The sequence below is a fragment of the Pristiophorus japonicus genome, unplaced genomic scaffold (genome assembly GCF_044704955.1).
Source record: "Pristiophorus japonicus isolate sPriJap1 unplaced genomic scaffold, sPriJap1.hap1 HAP1_SCAFFOLD_29, whole genome shotgun sequence".
Lineage (NCBI taxonomy): Eukaryota > Metazoa > Chordata > Chondrichthyes > Pristiophoridae > Pristiophorus > Pristiophorus japonicus.
The window spans coordinates 6,424,933-6,444,223 of NW_027252668.1; the positions used below are offsets into that span (position 1 = coordinate 6,424,933).

General features: G+C 47.0%; 2 protein-coding genes across 3 annotated transcripts in view; both read left to right on the top strand.

Annotated features, from left to right (window-relative positions):
* The window catches only part of LOC139248263 (zinc finger protein 551-like), a 359,795-nt gene that overhangs the window by 255,540 nt on the left and 84,964 nt on the right, over window positions 1-19,291 (top strand). The window lies entirely within an intron of this gene.
* LOC139248256 (integrin alpha-X-like) overlaps window positions 1-19,291 on the top strand; it is a 230,761-nt gene that overhangs the window by 19,326 nt on the left and 192,144 nt on the right. The window lies entirely within an intron of this gene.

Consider the following 19,291-nt stretch of genomic DNA (forward strand, 5'->3'; position numbering starts at 1 on the left):
CTCAGGGCTCTCCAGGCAGGAGCTCAAGTTGATAGCAGCTCTCCTCACTGCTCACAGCTCCAACTGAGCAGGACACGCCTCCACTGCTTCACAATTGGTCCTTGTGCATGAAACTCTTTTGAGTTAACCTGCAAAACATAAAACATGTATCCGTGCCACCCGACCTGGATGACGCACACAAGACATTTACAAGGCCCTTTTTTGTTTTTTTTTTGGTTTTTTTTTTTGGGCACTAAAATCAAATTTTTCCTTTTTTACAGTGCCCCCTATAAAAGGAGAGGGGGACACTAAAAGCACCGGCAATTAAAACAAATTAAACTTTAAAACGTAAAATCAAATTAAAATTTGATTGCCGGGCGTGATGATGCACTCCAGTCCCTCCGGTGCCCACCTCTCGTCCTTGGGCATGAAACTCTTTTGAGTTTACCTGCAAAACATAAAACATTAAGACCATGCCACCCGACCTGGGTGACACAGCAGACATTTTCAAGGCCCCTTTTTTTTTTTTTATTATTTTTTTTGTTTTTTTTGGGGCGCTAAAATCAAATTTTCCCAGTGCCCCCTATAAAAGGGGAGGGGGACACTAAAAGCACCGGCAATGAAAACAAATTAAACTTTAAAACGTAAAATCAAATTAAAATTTGGTTGCCGGGCGTGATGATGCACTCCAGTCCCTCCGGTGCCCACCTCTCGCGGAAGGCCGCGAGCGTATCGGTGGACACCGCGTGCTCCATCTCCAAGGACACCCTGGACCGGATGTAAGAGCGGAAGAGAGGCAGGCAGTCAGGTTGAACGACCCCCTCGACCGCCCGCTGCCTGGACCGGCTGATGGCACCCTTGGCCGTGCCCAGGAGCAGTCCTACGAGGAGGCCTTCGGACCTACCCGCTCCCCTCCGCACAGGGTGCCCAAAGATCAGGAGAGTGGGACTGAAGTGCAGCCAGAATTTCAGGAGCAACCCCTTCAAATAGTGGAACAGGGCTGCAACCTTGTGCACTCCATAAAAACATGGAACACGGACTCCTCCAGACCGCAGAAATTGCAGGCGGCCTGGGAGTCCGTGAACCGGCTTAAAAATTTGTTGCACGGCACTGCTCCATGCACCACCCTCCAGGCCAAGTCCCCGATGAATAGTGGGAGGACCCCTGCGTAGAGTGCCCTCCATCGGGGACCCCCGCCTCCTCCGGACGGCAAGATGGTACGCCATGGCGTGTCCGGACGGCCGGCGAGGATGGCAAAGTTGAGGGTGTGCAGGAGCAGCCCGTACAGGAAACCCCTCCGCGCGGAACTGAAAGGCACGGAGGTAATTTCCCCAAGGCGGCTCAAGTTGTGAGGCGCGGCCCCCGAGGGAGGTTCCGGGGTTTGGCGCCGATGAGGAATTCCGTCCGGACGGGGGTCAGTTCGGACGGGATCTCCCCACGTGCCTGAGCCTCCTCGATGCACCTAACGGAGTCAGGGCCCAGAGCTGTTTTTAGCGACTCGATGGCATCGGCCGCGTGGCGGACGTTGGCAGAATTTAGGCGCCGCGCCAGCGTGTCTGGCGCCATCCAGCCCGCTCCTCCGCCATCGAGCAGGTCCCTGACCCTGGTCACCTCACCAGCCACAGCCCTCTCTTCCGACCGCCACATAAAGCCTCGGCCGTGGAGGTACGGATTCCCGAGCAGCGGTTCCTGCAGGACGGCCGCCACTCCAGCCGGCGGAGAGCTGCGCTTGGTGGAGACTTTGTTCCAGACCCTGATGAGTTCCCTGTAAAAGACAGGCAGCTCCCGGAGGGCGGTCCTGGCACCCCCCAAGTTCACAAACAGGAGCTGCGTGTCATAATTGAGGTCGAGCTGCTGGCGGAAGAAATACCTCGCCAGAGCGCACCACCTAGGAGGGGGCTCGACGTAAAGGTATCTCTGCAGGGTCTGAAGACGGAAAGTCGCGAGCTGGGCGCTGACGCACACCAACGACTGACCGCCCTCCTCAAGCGGGAGACTCAAGACCGCGGCAGAGACCCAGTGCTTCCTGTTGTTCCAGAAGAAGTCCACCAGCTTCTTCTGTATCTTGGCGACAAACGCAGGGGGAGGGGTCAAAGTGACCAGCCGGTACCACAGCATTGCGGCCACCAGCTGGTTTATGACTAGCGCTCGACCCCTGTAGGACAGCACTCGGAGCAGTCCTGTCCAGCGCCCTAGGCGAGCGGCGACCTTGGCCTCCAGCTCCTGCCAGTTCGCCGGCCAGGCTCCCTCGTCGGGGCTAAGGTAGACTCCCAGATAGAGGAGATGGGTCGTGCTCCAGGCAAAAGGCCTGAGCTCCTCCGGCAGGGAGTCCACCTGCCACTGACCCACCAGGAGTCCGGAACATTTCTCCCAGTTGATCCTGGCGGAGGACGCGGCCGAGTAAATCTCCTGGCACTCACGCATCCTCCGCAGGTCAGCGGGATCCTCTACCGCGAGGAGCACGTCATCGGCGTAAGCCGAGAGGACGACCTCCACGCCCGGCCCTTGCAGAGCCAGTCCCGTCAACCTCGTCCGCAAGAGGCACAGGAAAGGCTCCACGCAAACAGCATATAACTGGCCGGACATGGGGCATCCCTGGCGCACCCCTCTCCTAAAGCGAAGGGGCGCCGTCAAGGACCCGTTAACCTTAATCAGACACTCCGCGGTGGCGTACAAAAGTCGGATCCGGGCGACGAAATGCATCCCGAACCCGAAAGCGCGCAGAGTTCCGAGCAGATAGTCGTGATCCACCCTGTCGAACGCCTTCTCTTGGTCGAGGGATAGGAAGGCGACCGACAGACCAGCCTCCTGGGAACAATGGATGAGGTCCCGGACCAGATGGATGTTATCGTGGATTGTCCGGCCCGGGACCGTGTAGGACTGGTCGGGGTGGATCATGTGGTCCAGCACGGCACCAAGGCGAGCAGACATCGCCCTGGCGAAGATTTTGTAGTCCGTGCTGAGGAGGGAGACCGGGCGCCAGTTCTTAAGGAGGCGGAGATCGCCCTTCTTAGGCAGCAGGACGATGACTGCCCTGCGCCAAGAGAGGGGCATCTCCCCGGTCGCCAGACTTTCCCCCAGGACCCGCGCGTAGTCGCTCCCCAGGACGTCCCAGAACGCCCTGTGGAACTCCACGGTCAGCCCGTCCAGCCCCGGGGATTTTCCCCTCGAGAGCCGGGCGAGGGCACCGGTCATCCTTGTGCATGAATCCCAAAAAGTTAGTTTGCAGGTGAAGCAGGCAATCAGGAAGGCGAATGGAATGTTGGCCTTCATTGCGAGAGGGATGGAGTACAAAAGCAGGGAGGTCCTTCTGCAACTGTATAGGGTATTGGTGAGGCCGTACCTGGAGTACTGCGTGCAGTTTTGGTCACCTTACTCAAGGAAGGATATACTAGCTTTGGAGGGGATACAGAGACGATTCACTAGGCTGATTCCGGAGATGAGGGGGTTACCTTATGATGATAGATTGAGTAGACTGGGTCTTTATTCGTTGGAGTTGAGAAGGATGAGGGGTGATCTTATAGAAATATTGAAAATAATGAAAGGGATAGACAAGATAGAGGCAGAGAGGTTGTTTCCACTGGTCGGGGAGACTAGAACTAGGGGGCACAGCCTCAAAATACGGGGGATCTAATTTAAAACCGAGTTGAGAAGGAATTTCTTCTCCCAGAAGGTTGTGAATCTGTGGAATTCTCTGCCCAAGGAAGCAGTTGAGGCTAGCTCATTGAATGTATTCAAGTCACAGATAGATAGATTTTTAACCAATAAGGGAATTAAGGGTTACGGGGAGCGGGCGGGTAAGTGGAGCTGAGTCCACAGCCAGATCAGCCATGCTCTTTTTGAATGGCGGAGCAGGCTCGAGGGGCTAGATGGCCTACTCCTGTTCCTAATTCTTATGTTCTTATGAACGGCCTCCAAAGCAAGTATATCCTTTCATAAATATGGAAACCAAAACTGCACACAGTATTCCAGCTGTGGCCTCACCAATACTTTGCATAGCTGTAGCAAGACTTCTCCTGCTTTTATACTCCATACCGTTTGCAATAAAGGCCAAGATATCATTGGCCTTCCTGATCACTTGTACCTGCATACTATCCTTTTGTGTTTCATGCACAAGTACCCCCAGGTCCTGCTGTACTGTGGCACTTTGCAATCTTTCTTCATTTAAATAATAACTTGCTCTTTGATTATTTTTATGCCAACTGCATGACCTCACACTTTCCAACATTATACTCCATCTGTCAAATTTTTGCCCACTCACTTCGCCTGTAAATGTCCTTTTGCAGATTTTTTGTGTCCTCCTCACACATTGCTTTTCCTCCCATCTTTATATCATCAGCAATTTGGCTACGTTACACTCGGTCCCTTCTTGCAAGTCGTTAATCTAGATTATAAATAGTTGGGGTCCCAGCACGGATCCCTGCGGCACCCCACTCATTACTGATTGCCAACCAGAGATTTAACCATTTATTGCTGTAGTAAGACTTACCTGCTTTTGTACTCCATCCCCTTTGCAATAAAAGCCAAGACACCATTGGCCTTCCTGAATAATAAGGGGAAACGTAACTGGTGGGCATGGTCTATAGGCCCCCTAACAGTAGCTACACTGTTGGACGGAGTATAAATGAAGAAATAATGGAGGCTTGTAATAAAGGAACGACGATAATCATGGGCAATTTTAACCTTCATATTGATCGGACAAAGCAAATTGGCCAGGGTAGTCTTGAGGAAGAGCTCAGAGTGTATACAGGACAGTTTCCTTGAACAGTACTTTGTGGAACCAACCAGGGAACAGGCTATCTTAGACCTGGTACTGTGTAATGAGACAGGATTAAGAAATGATCCTGTAGTAAAGGATCCTCTAGGAATGAGTGACCATAAGATGTTTGAATTTCAAATTAAGATAGAGGGTGAGAAAGTTGGTTCTCAGACCAGTGTCCTAAGCTTAAATAAAGGAGATGACAAAGGTATGAGGGCTGAGTTGGCTAAAGTGGACTGGGAAAATAGATTAAAGTATTGGACAGCTGATGAGCAGTGGCAGACATTTAAGGAGATATTTCAGAACTTGGAACAAAAATACATCCCAATGAGAAAGAAAGACTGTAAGAGAAGGGATAACCATCCGTGGCTAACTAAGGAAATAAGGGATGGTACCTGTTATGTTTAGAATAAATCCACAGGACTATATCGGAAGCTCAAACTGTTGTGACCTTGGTCTCTTTATTTCAGACTCCAGAGTGAGGAAATAGCATGGTGAGTCACCTTTTATACCTGCTTGCCCCAGGGTGCACAGGTGACCCTTAGGTCTCCCACAGGTGTGCCCCCTGGTGGCAAGTCTTACATTTGGGTAAGATCTACAAATATACATAACATCACTCCCCCCCCACCAAAGTCATATTGTGCAAGTTATTTGCAAGTTGAGGTGATCTGGCGCCCTGCACCCCCAGGTCGATCACCTGGGTTGAAGTCTTGACATGGTTGATTTGCTGGGGGCCAGGTCCTTACGGTGTGGTTCCTGGTTATCTGCCGTTCGCAGTTTGGTCTTGTCCCAGTGCTTTACTCGTTACCCGGTACATGGTTTCACAATCAAACACTCAGTTTTCATCACATACACTCCATTCCCCCCCCCCCCAGCCTTGGCTAATACAGTGCTCGCGGCCCGACTGGAGCCCTGAACATGGTCTACATCACTTATTCTGATGTCGCGTGGAGGGGCTGTGTACTTACGGTGCATTCTCTGCATGTGGAAAGCTCGGTTCTGAGTGATTCAGTCTGGTGATTGCGTAACACCCAGGATAGCCGGGTCTGTAGGGAGTCCACCGTGTAACACATGGTGCTAGGTTTAGTGATTTGGGTGCTGACCCTGAGGTCTGGCAAGCCCAGGATGGCTGCAATGGCCTTGAGACTTTCTGTAGTGACGGGAGGCCTAGTGGTCCCCGTGGACATTGGGTCATAGTATGGGGGCCCTGGACCACCGACTGTGTGTAGCCGCCCTGCCTTGCTTTGTAACGTTGGGATAGGTCGATCGTCTTTTTGGCGGATAGGTTGCCACATCCCGTCTAGCAGTTCACCTTAGGCAGGCAGTAACATGGGGATCCTGGCTGGTCCAGGTCCTAAGCTGGGGGGCCCTTACAGTTGACCCCTCGCTTTCTAGCACTTCCACGACCGCAGGTGGGTCTGCAGGCTGCGCCGTTTCCACCCCGGGCATGGGCAATGATGGCCAACTGAGAGCATGAGTGCAGCTCTCTGTGCCTGGCCCGTGGCGGATCATGTTACAGTGCACAGACAGTGTTGGACATTCACGAAACAACGCATCGATAATGGTGCCTCTGCTCGCCCAAGCTTGTGGGATGATCAGCTTGTCTGACTCGAGCACATATTGGGACACTTTAGTCCCGTGAACACAGGCTGCTGCTTTGTTTAACTTATTTGATACATGTTCAATCATTTGGGGCTCGCCCGCTACTTTTGCTTGCTGCACAACACTCCTGACCCTGTGCGGTAATATCTCACTTGCTACGAATGCTTTGTTAGATACATATACAACTGGTTGGGGTTCGCCCACTACTTTGGCTTGCTGTACAACATACCCTACCCCGTGTGACAAGTACTTTGTCAGATGCATTTATGACCGGTTGGTGTTCGTCCGCTTCTTTGGGTTGTTGTAAGGTACCCCCAAGCCCATACAATGGTACATCATTGGCCGCGAAGGAACACTCGCACGGGTTACATGGTGCACACAATTTATTTGAGTGTGGTGGGTTCCTGGCCTTCACCGCAGCCGCCCCTTTACCTTTGCCCCAAACCCAGTTGTCTTCCTTGTTGGGCGACACATTACCCCGTTCTGTTGCAGCGATCTTCCGTGGTCTGGACGCGCTCTCGTCCTGTGGCCTGGACGCTCTTTCATCCTGTGGCCTGGACGCACCTTCGTCCCGTGGTCTGGATGCCCTCTTGTCCGTGTCCGTGATGCCGACTGCCGTGATCTTCCTCCCCAGGTATTTTGCCTCTGGCGTCGGGAAGACGCATTTGGATCATTTCGGCCGGAGTCCCACTCCTCATGGTCAACCTGGAGCCTCTTCCATCGTCGCAAAGGTGTTGGCGGCTTCGGTGGTGGGTACCACGCCTGTACCTCTGCTCAGTTGAACTTTATCTCCTCATGGTTGTGATGAGCGGCTGTGACTCGGGGATCTGCACTTAGATGCCTGGTTCAGCTGGAAGTGGGGGTTTGCTCGGCTTTTGGGAAAGGGAGGCCTTGTTCGCCGGAGAGGGTACGCAGAGGTCTTCCCAGTTCCATCGAATCTTCCCCATCTACCTCCTGCCAAGCAGCGTTGGACCATCACCTGAAACAATCCACAGTGGTAATTCGTGCACTGCTCCCTCATGGAATACTCTTATGTCTGCACTGCCGAAAACTGGTATCAGGTCCTTGGTGTAGTTGCGCAGCTTTGCCTGAATCGGGATCAGCTTGGGTCACTTGGCTTCGTCGCTCCACAGCCTCTCAAAAGCGTTCTGGCTCACGACTGATTGACTTACCCCTGTGTCTAGTTCCATGGAGACTGGAGTGCTTTTAAGTTCAACTTTTAACATTATCGGAGGGCTTTTGATGGTGAAGGTGTGTATCCCATATTCTTCCTCTTCATCCTCAGGATCAATTGCTCGTTTATTGTGATCCTCGTTGGATCAGTTGTCCTCTCCTGACTCTGCCACGTGGTGAGTCAGAGATCGTTTGCACATTCACAGGAGGTGCTCCATTGTTCCACAGCCCTTGCACACATAGGGCTTGAATCAACATTGATGAGCTCTATGGCTGCCCCCGCAACACCAACATGGTGCTAATTGATCTGCATTCACGCCCCACGGTGGACTCTAAGTCACTCTAGGCCTAGGTCTGGCCTCTGCAACTGTGTGGGCCCTGCCCTGTGCCGTTCCACCTGCTGCAAACATGATTTTGTCATGGTGCTCGTCTGTGAGCTTCGATTCTGTGAAGATATCTGTTTCGTGTTATCGCTCGTGGATATAAAGGCTTGGGCTGTAGTGATGGCCTTGCTCAGATCTAGGGACTCAGCAAACAGCAGATGACATTTTCCCCAAGGATCCTGCAAAGACGCAAGGCATCTTAGGTTGGCAACAAAACTCACCACGTTCTGGCCCTCGGAGCGACGGTGCGTGTAAAAGTGGTACCTGGCCATCAGGATGCTTTCCTTTGGCTTCAGATGTTCCTTCGCCAGCGTACGCAGCTCTGCGTAAGATTTGTCCGTTATTTTGACCGGTGCCAGCAAGTTTTTTAGGAGGTCATATACTAATGACTCACATACGGTGAGGAGAATCGCCCTGTGCTTGGCCTCCGTCTCAGCTTTGTCCAATTCATTGGCCACAAAGTGCTAGTCGAGGTGCTCAACGAAGGCTTCCCAATCATCACCCTCAACAAATCTCTCAAGAATACCAACGGCAGCCATTACCACGTGAAAGTTCGTGATCCGTTACTTGTCACCAATTTGTTATGTTCAGAATAAATCCACAGGACTATATCGCAAGCTCAAACTGTTGTGACCTTGGTCTCTTTATTTCAGACTCTAGAGTGAGGAAGCAGCATGGTGAGTCACCTTTTGTACCTACTTGCCCCAGGGTGCACAGGTGACCCTTGGGTCTCCGACAGGTGTGCCCCCTGGTGGCAAGTCTTACATTTTGGTAAAGTCTACATAACATACATACCAGTACCAAATTGAAAACAAGTGCATATAATGTGGCCAAGATTAGTGGGAGGCCTGAAGATTGTGAAACTTTTAAATGCTAGCAAAGAACAGCTAAAAAAATAATAAAGATAGGGAAGATAGATTATGAAAGTAAACAGGCACAGAATATAAAAACAGATAGTAAGAGTTTCTACAAGTACATAAAAAGGAAACAAGTGGCTAAAGTAAATGTTGGTCCTCTAGAGAATGAGACTGGGGAATTAAAAATGGGGAACAGGGAAATGGCAGAGACATTGAACAATATTTTTGTATCGGTCTTCACGGTAGAAGACACTAAAAACATCCCAATAGTGGATAATCAAGGGGCTATAGGGACGGAGGAACTTAATTAAATCACTATCACTAATGAAGTAGTACTCTGTAAAATAATGAGAGGAAAGACAGACAAGTGCCCTGGACCTGATGGCTTACATCCTAGGGTCTTGAGGGAGTTGGCTGTAGAGATAGTAGATCCATTGGTTGTAATCTACCAAAATTCCCTGGATTCTGGGGCGGTCCCAGCAGATTGGAAAATCGCAAATGTAACACACCTATTTAAAAATGGAGGCAGACAAAAAGCAGGAAACTATAGACCAGTTAGCCTAACATCTGCCTTGGGAAAATGCTTGAGTCCATTATTAAGGAAGCAGCAGCGGGACATTTGGAAAAGCATGATTCAATGAAGCACCTTTTATGAAAGGGAAATCAAGTTTGACAAAGTTGCTGGAGTTCTTTGAGGATGTAACGAGCAGAGTGGATAAGGGGGAACCAGTGGATGTGGTGTATTTGGATTTCCAGAAGGTGCCACATAAAAGGTTACTGCACAAGATAAAAGTTCACGAGTTTGGGGGTAATATATTAGCATGGATAGAGGATTGGCTAACTAACAGAAAACAATGGGTAATTTTCTGGTTGGCAAACAGTGACTAGTGGGGTGCTGCAGGGATCGGTGCTGGGTCCTCAAACTATTTACAATCTATATTAATGATTTGGATGAAGGGACCAAGTGTAATGTAGCCAAGTTTGTTGATGATACAAAGATGGTGGGAAAGCAAATTGTGAGGAGGGCACACAAAATCCGCAAAGGGATATAGACAGGCCAAGTGAGTGGGCAAATATTTGGCAGCTGGAGTATAATGTGGGAAAGTGTGAGTTTATCCACTTTGGCAGAAAAAATAGAAAATCAAATTATATTTTAAATGGAGAAAAATTGCAAAGTGCTTCAATACAGAGGGACCTGGGAGTCCTTGTGCATGAAACACAAAAAGTTAATATGCAGGTATAGTAAGTAATCAGGAAGGAAAATGGAATGTTGGCCTTTATTGCAAGGGAGATAGAGTATAAAAGCAGAGAGATCCTGCTGCAACTGTACTGGGTAGTGGTGAGGCCACACCGAGAGTACTGCGTACAGTTTTGGTCTCCATATTTAAGGAAGGATATACTTGCATTGGAGGCTGTTCAGAGAATCCCTTCCCAGTCCCCATATTTCCACGGTTTCTCCGTGGTGCGGGTGTCGTGTCTCTCCAGGTTGGACAATCAGTTGAAGCCTCGTCCACACACATAACACGTGTACAGTTTCTCTCGCTGTGAATGGTGCGATGTTTTTTCAGGCTGTGTAACTGGTTAAAGCTCTTTCCACAGTCAGTGCACTGGAACACTCTCACTCGGTGTGTGTGCGTCTCAGTGCTTTTCCAGTCACACTGATGTTTGAAATCTTTTACCACAGACAGAACAGACGAACATTCAAAGGCCGATGATATTGGGGCTCTGATGAATGGAGTGACTCTGTCAGACCTTGATGTGATGTTGGGTTTGAGTGTGCAGTCTGTAAATGCTGCCCTTCTCACAGCCTGTAACAGGAGTTTACAAAAGCAATCACTGAGAGTCCAGGATAGAAACTCACAACATTGGCCTGGAAATTCCCGCCTCCCCAGGTCCGTACAGTGTCTATGGACCCAGGAAGGCATCGCAAAAGCTGCGCACAGTGCATATGTGCTGAAAACCAGCAAATCGGGAGCGAGGACTAGATTGTGGGATTTACCCATATTGCCCAGCAAATGTCCTCAAAACTCTTGCATCTGATAAAAGTAGGTGCATAGCCGCATAGCCTACTTTTACAGTCGTAAAAGTTTTAAATCACAATTAAAACATAGAAAATAACATTTAAAAAACACATTTTATTTTTAAAACTCTGCCATTTTAAGCCATACTTTAAAAAACCTTTTTTAAAAACTCGGAAATGTTATTTTCGCTTAGATACTTATTAACATCAATTTCAATTAATTTTAATTATGTGAGTTGTGTTTTTAATTTTTAATCTGGTGTTATTGTGCTTGTTTCTTTTCTCAATTAATAGCAATAAGAACTTGTAGATACGGAGTTCCCGTTGCTATTAATTGAGAATACTTTACCCGATTGGTTGAGCAGTCATATGTGACCTCATTTTCTGCGTGGGAACCTGGAGAACGGGAGCAGGCTATGCAGCGCGGGAAGAGCAGGCCTCCCAAATGGGATCCCACGCTCCTCCGGGACCATCAGGTACTTTCGTATAAATTTTTCAGGTAGGAAGCATCTGACCGTTGTTCTTGTTCGGGGCCTGAGGCTCATAGTGGGTGTGTGTGAAGCAGATGATGCAGAGTGTTTTCTCCAGGGTGGGTGGGCAGGGCCTGGGCCCGCACTCGGGTTGTGTGAAGCCCGTGTCCCCCTGGGGTATATTAACCAGCTCCCTCCCTCCTGCCCATCTCTCACCCGCCGTGCACGGTCAGCTCACACTACCCAGCTGATTGACGCCAGCCCCCGACCAATAGGAAGAGCGGGGGCGGGGCTTGAAGACTGACCGGGCAGTTGGTCCTCCAATCAATCGGAGTGTGTGAGGGGCGGGGCTTGAAGCCCCCTCCCCCCGTCAGTGCGCGGGACTGAGCTCGGTGGGCGAGCCCAGATCTCTGTCACTGTTTGAGCATGTGCAGACGGTGGAGACGGCCTTCAGTCAGACAGGTGGTTCCGGGAGACAGGAGGAGATTGTGGCCGCAGGGCAGGACTTGGACCCACGGATGGGCTGGGCAGGGCAGCTCTGTAAACGCCTGGTGTCAGCCTCAGGCCCCGAATTAGAGCCCATAGGCCCCGTGGTGACAGGCCCGGGTGAGCTGGGTCACTGGCCGCCATCTTGCACAGGGCGGGATCAGGGCGCATGCGCGGCCATCTTGGTGCAGGAACAGAGAGTGGATGGGGCTTCTGGGTATGGCAGGGGCGGAAGACACTCCAAACAGTAGCCTATTAAACTGATATAGGCCTAGATGAGTATTTATAGTCAAACATGACTTGGACTCCTCATCTAGTTCAAGCTGTAAGTAGGCATTTGTAAGATCCAGTTTTGAGAAGATCTGACCACCTGTCAGTGTTGTGAACAAATCTTCTATATTTGGTAATGTATTGGGGACATTACGCTCTAGAACCTGGTTTACAGTTACCTTATAATCACCACACAATATTACCTTACCATCAGACTTAGGTACAACAACAATGGGTGTAGCCCAATTACATCGATCTAGCTTACAAATAATGTTCTCAGTCTCTAGTCTTTTGAGTTCTTATTCAACTTTCTCCTTGAGTGCATATGGTATGGAACGTGGCTTGTAGTAAACCAATCTAGCATCCTTCTGTACCCTGACACTTGCCTTGAAGCCTTGGATCGGACTGCCCGTTTCACAGAACACCTTTGGATACTGCTCGATAACCTCTTCCGTTGACGAAAATCTCACTTCCATACAGAAAGTCTTACTCCAATCCAGCTTCAGTGAGCTCAACCAATTTCTTCCTAGTAAGGCAGACTTGTCTCCTTTCACTACTATTAGAGGCAAGTTCTGAAATTGATCTTTATATTTCACCGGTATGGTGATACAGCCTACTACAGGAATTTTCTCTCCCGAGTAGCTTCACAGCTCTAACTTGAATTTCTCCAGTTGAAAATCACGTAATTTGTCACGGTACAGTGACTCCGGTATTACACTCACGGAGGCACCCGTGTCAATTTCCATTGGTATCTTGACACCTACAACATCTATGTGGATTGTGATGCTTTCCGAAGCTCTGTCTGTTAACTTCGTGCTCCTGATGACATGTAATTCTAACATCTCCTCGTCCTGTTGTTGTTCTTCCATGCTATGAAGTCTTTGGATTTCGACTCATAGCTTTGAACGCTGGACTCATAGCTTTAAAAACTGGTTTACCCTTCAGTCGGCATGCCTTCGCAAGATGCCCAGTCTTTCTGCAGAAGAAACACTCTGCCTTCACGTATGGACAACTTTGAGCAATGTGTTGTCCCAGGCACCTATAGCACGACTTCGACGCTCTGGTAGAATTTCCAGTTTCTGAGACTTTCGGCCATGGCCGTCTTTTACTTTGAACCTGCAGGTGATTTACCTCGGTTGACTGATGACCGTAATTATTATTTAATTCTCGGGAATATTGTTCGGCCATGCTCATCGACCTCGCTGTCTGACAAGCAATCTCAAAAGTTAAGTCATCCGTCATCAATAACTTCCTTCTGATCGCATCATTTTTCACCCCACAAACAAAACGATCCCGTAATGCTCGATTTTGAAAGTTTCCAAAATTACAGTGCATCGATAGCTTTTTTAATGCTATGATGTAATCAGCGATACTTTCATCCGCCTTTTGATTCCGAATCATGAAACGATAGCTTTCAGCAATTTCTAACGGTTTGGGGTTATAGTGCTGCTCCAGCTTCATTAAAATCTCTTTAAGTGTTGTGTCCTTTGGCTCGTCAGGCACAAGCAGATTTACAAGGGTTTCGTATAATGCTGAACCTGCCACTGATAAGAAGATCGCTTTCTTATGTTCCAACACAGCCTGGTTCTGGACTGCATTGTCTGGAACTTCAATTATGTTATTTGCAATTAAATACATTTCTAGTCGATCCACATACACCTTATGTGGTCGTGTCTATATTCATCCAAATATCTGATTACACCTGCCATTTTTAATCTCTAGCTGTTCACACTGTGAGTTGTTTTTTTACCTCGGATTTTGTAGCTTTTATTTCAAAGACAGAAACTTCCAAAGTCTTCTGTCGGCTGGCTGAATCCTTCACCAACAAAATTTAAGCTTTAAACATCCGAAAATTCTCCCATCTCGCCGCCAAATGTGATGTGTTCACAGAGCACAGCACACACAGCTTCCTAACATGCAGGCTGCTCTCTCTGAACTCTCCGGAAAGCCTGTTCTGTTTAATGATTAACTATACAGTTGCAGTACACAATACGTCCACATCCACAGTGTGGCGCTACAAGCATTTCAAGCTTACAGACATTACAAGGCCGAACCAATATTTTATGCAGGTTCATCATTATATCCACACTTCTGTACTCTACACCTCTATTCATGAAGCCTAGGATCCCGTAAGTCTTTGCAACCGCTTTCTCAACCTGCGCTGCCACCTTCAGTGATTGGTTCACATATACTCCTGGGTCTCTCTGTTCATGCACCCCTTTAAAATTGTACCCTTGAGTTTATATTTCCACTCCTCTTTCTTCCTACCAAAATGTATCACTTTTGAACTTTTCTACATTAAACTTCATCTGCCATATGTCCACCCATTCCACCAGCCTGTCTATGTCTTTCTGATGTCTATCACTATCCTCGTCACTGTTCACTATTCTTCCTAATTTTGTGTGAGCTGTAGATTTGGAAATTGTGCCCTGCACACTCAAGTCCAAGTCATTAATATAGATCAAAAAAAGCAGTGGCCCCAGTACCGACCCCTGGGGAACACCACTTCCTCCAGTCTGAAAAACAACCATTCACCACTACTCTGTTTGTGTCACTTAGCCATTTTCCTATCCATGCTGCCACTGTCCCCGTTATTCCATGGGTTTCGATTTTGCTGGTATTGGTAACATGCCCGGGCTAACTAAACACAAAACCCAGTCTGTTAATCACTTTCAGCTACTGCATTTAGCATATACCCCACAGGATCTCTTCCAGCTTCAATATGTGAATAGAGCATCATGCCTGCAAACCTGGTTTAAGTTTATATCCACTCAGCAAATCTATTTAAGAAAAGCCTGTAGACCGATGAGACACTGTTAAGGTGCCAGTGTGCTGCTGGTTTGCTCGGCATTTTGCCTGTAATGGACTCTGTATTTTGGTCTCTGTATTTAAGGAAGGATATACTTGCATAGGAGGCTGTTCAGAGATGGTTCACTATGTTGATTCCGGAGATGAGGGGGTTAACTTATGAAGATAGGTTGGGCCTATACAAATTGAAGTTCAGAAGAATGAGAGGTGATCTTATCAAAACATAAGATAGATAATGAGTGGCTCAACAAGGTAGATGCAAAGAGGATATTTCCACTTGTTGTGGAGTATTAAAAATATAACACTCACACAAAAGGTCTTTTATAGTGAAAATAATTGTTTATTAAAACCTGATTAATCAAGGGAGATCTGGCCACATCAGTACCGTTACTGAGTGCTCTCCACACCGATCTCACAGGACAGGCTTTACATGTTTATAGAGTCGAAATACAGAAATTAGGCGGGAAAGTGTTCCATTGGTTATTTGCCACCAGTCCCCGCCCACCTACTACTAATACATTGGTTGATACAGGTTACAGGCAATTTCATTGGTTACAGTAATTTCTAATGATTCTATTGGTACATTCAGTTCTGACAGCTGTTGCTAGGGAACAGCCCCCGCAGGTTATGTGTACTTTCCTGGGAACGTCTTCCCAAGCTTGTTATCTTTGGCAGAGTCTGGTTATACTCTGCTTTAAAGAGGCTTTTGTCCGTCTTATCTCCTGTGTCTGGAACATTGTGGCCTTCTCAATATTTCTGTGAGCTATCTACATAAATCTTGTGGGTGTTCTTCTCTCCTAAGAGAATTTCTCAGACCTTAGTTTTTCTGCCTAATTCAGCTATTCTACCATGAACGCATTTTAAACCTTACTCTCAGTCTTTCTTACTTTATTTTAATTACACTGATTTACTTTACCCCTAATTAAGGTTTTTTGCCCTTACAATCCCCCATTTGATCAGGTAGTAACCCCTAATACCCACCATGAACAACAATTTTCCTTTCCCTGCCTTATTGATTCGTGTGTCTCCCGCCTCGGTTTCGTTGATTAGGCGATAGGATTGGGACACTCACGACTAATATCAGGTATTCATGCCGTCTTTGTGTTTGATTACCCCTCTTTGGAACTAGCAAAGGCTTTCTGCATTCTTGGTTACGGGCCTTGACCAACTTCTTCGCTCTGTGTCTCTTATATCTGCCTGCACATTCTCCCAGGATCATCAGCACCACTATCAGCTGCACTAGAACTAACACATAGGATATAATTCTAATCCCTATCTTGTAACTTTACTCGGGTATGCCTCTCCTGCCTTTGCACTTGTTACATAACATCACCAACCAACTCAAGGCTATTACTATCGGTACTGCCACTGGAGTATGTGAAAGGATCCTTATCCATGGATGTATAATAATCTCAAGTATCAAGGCGGGTTTTTCAGGTTATCCTTTATTTCGCTGTTCAGTTCTTTGCCTTTATCCTTCAGCTCATGATATCTTTTAATGTTATTTCTTAACAGTCCTTTGAGTTCAGTTAAATCTTCAAGTAACAGGGGAATTGCTGGTGCTTGCTCTTCCATGTAATCATCAATATCTTGCTTAATCTCATCGCTTATATTTAATGTCATTGTCTTCCTGGCATGCATATAGGTCATGCGTGCTCTTCCCATTGCCACCGATACTCTGGGAGTAAAGCAAAAGTTAGGTATTGTAATGTTACAAGTCAAGCCTCCTTAATCATAAGTTCCCAGGCTAGTATTCTCCTTGCCCTTGATAGGTGTAATGTGTGGGTTTGGTTCGGGCAGGGCTTATTCCAATGACACATCCTTCTGTAGTATTGTCAAACCCGCAGCTATCCTTGCTCCCATCTCCCACTGGTTGAGGGCATATAGTTAGGCTTCCTTCTCTCCGGCACTCAGATAAAGATATTTCCCTTATTATGTTTGTATCTCCTCACATCCTCCTGTAATCGCATACACCCTAGTCATTCTTTTCAGGGTACAGGCATCTAATGGCCCATTTCTTTCAACTGGGTGCTATTTATCCTATCTGGAACTCGCCCAGTTTGTATTGTGTCTCACCTGACCAATCATCCATCTCCCATAGGCATAACATGTGTCTCTTTTCCTGTCCTCGGGATCGTCCTCTCATTCCTGCTTATTGTTCATGCATGGCCTTCCAATATGGATATACCCTCTAGCAGTATTTTGGATGTTTTAGATCCTAACTCTGAAGATTCTACCCCTATCCTGGCCTGTTTCCCTCATTAGTACCTCCATCGTTCCCCTCAATCTATCTACTCCTGCCTGGATCACCTATATATCTAGTGCATCTACTAGAGAGGTCCCTGTACTTACTCCAGCTAATACATCATTCCCTTTAGATCTCCTCTGTCTTCCTCCTGTGTCTCAGCTGCTTGTGATCTCCCTTGTTCCTGATGTGTCACTAGCTTTTCTCAGGATTATGTCTAGCAATCGTGTGTACAACGCTTTAGTCTTGGGGCTAAACTTTTTTGGCAGGTATTGTGCTGTTAAATTTATGCTCACAGGTAACATTTCATGCTGAACAGTCAAATAACAACATTACTTCTGTTCCAGGTTTAACTACCACACACTTTCCCAAGGTTAATTCCCCTGGTTTACAATATTCAGGTAACATTTTGTTACACACTTATCTTGTGGCTTCAAAATAAGCGCTCCTGACACTCTGATGCCGCCCCCAAGGGACTGATTTATGTAGTTGTTGTACCCTCTGGTGTGGATATATGCTTCTGGGCCCCCTAGGGGCAGCCTTGTCACTCATCCTTGTAGAATCGGAAGGGCGGTGGTGATCACGTTTATATTCTGTTGATAAAACACATCCTAGATATTCCAGGTTTTTAGTTCGTCTTAACATTTCAATTTCAACTAGATTGTTTGCACCGTTTCTCCGGGCATGTGTCCTTTTCCAGATCCATTTTATTATAGCCAGTGCCCCTAATATTGCATATATCGATCCTAATCCTCTTAAAAAGTCCATCTGTCATACCTTTATATTTTCTGATTCTGTGTCATAGGAGGCCAAAGTCAGCTCTTCCTGTCACTATTCCTTCTGGTAACCTCATTGCCTTGCTCAAGGCAGTTTTAAGGGTCCAATTCATATATATAGAACGGGAGATCCATGTTCAGGAGTCCCAGCCCTGGAGCTGACATTAGAGCTTCCTTCAGATTACCGTATGCTGCTTCTTGTTCGGGGCCCCACTCTAGTTTCTAAGGATGGTTTTCCCCCTTTTACTAACCGCTGTATGGGTTCTGCAATTGCTGTGAAGTTAGCTACAAAATTCCTGCAATAGTTAAAGAGCCCCCGTAACTTACGCACCCCTTGGACTGTTTTTGGTTGGGGCATAATCCGAATGGCCTCCTTCCTGTCATTAGACATGGTCCTAGTTCCTTGGGATATTTCGTGTACCACGGCTTGTCCGATTTGTGCCTTTTTGGGATTTACTTTAAATCCTGCTTTCCATTATCTCAAATGTCTTTTCCATAACTAGAACAGAGTCTAGCACGTAGGCTTTGAAAGCTGCTTTCCGTTCCCGTTCCCGTTTCAAGGCCATTTAATCTCACTTTCTGTGGTTCTTCAACCACCATATCTAAAGTCATAAGTTCAACTTATATTGTCCTTTGTTCTAAACTGCTAAAGTCTGCCGTTTTAGCATTTTAATTTTTCCAAGGTCCCTTTTACACTTTCGCAGATAGCTCCCCACTTGCCCAGGAGTTTGACCTGATCCTTGAAGGTATTTCTAGATTGTTTCCGAACCTTTTAGTTTTATTTCTTTTTTTTTTAAAAAGAGATCAGATTTAACTTGTTATTTTAAATGTATCGCATTTTGCTGTGCCTTTTCTTAACCAGTGGTACTAGAAACTTTAACAAAATTAACTCTTCACTGTTCCCATCCTAATTTCTGCTCCCCTTTTGTAGTATTTGCATTTATTATTGAATTACAAAATGTCAAATATGGTAATACTGTTTTTTTAATATCGGACTTCTCATTTATGCTTAAATCACAGAATGTAAAGTATTTGTTTTATAATTATGTGCCTAACTTCTGTTTTAGAAGCTGAAGATCAAAAACTCTAATCTTATGTTCTATAACTTCAATTTTGTGATACAGTATCTCATAAATTACATCTTTTTAAGCTTCAGCTTCTGACGCAGTATGTGTACTTTTATTAAAAAGGCTTCCAAACCCAAGATTTTCCAATACAACCAAAATCTTTGATTTAAAACTCTTTATACTGAGCTGGAAGCTTTCACGTCAAGGTTTTACACAAAGAAAAATGGGGGGTGACTTCCCCAGCCCGCAGCCTCGAGAGACCCACGCAGGCTTTTTTTAAAGGCATTACAATTTCCATTCTCGGTTCTTTATCTCATTCCTAGACTAAATTTATTGTCTTTCAACCCAATGTAATCAATGATTACATGTTTTCTTTTGACAAGTGAGCGTGTCGAA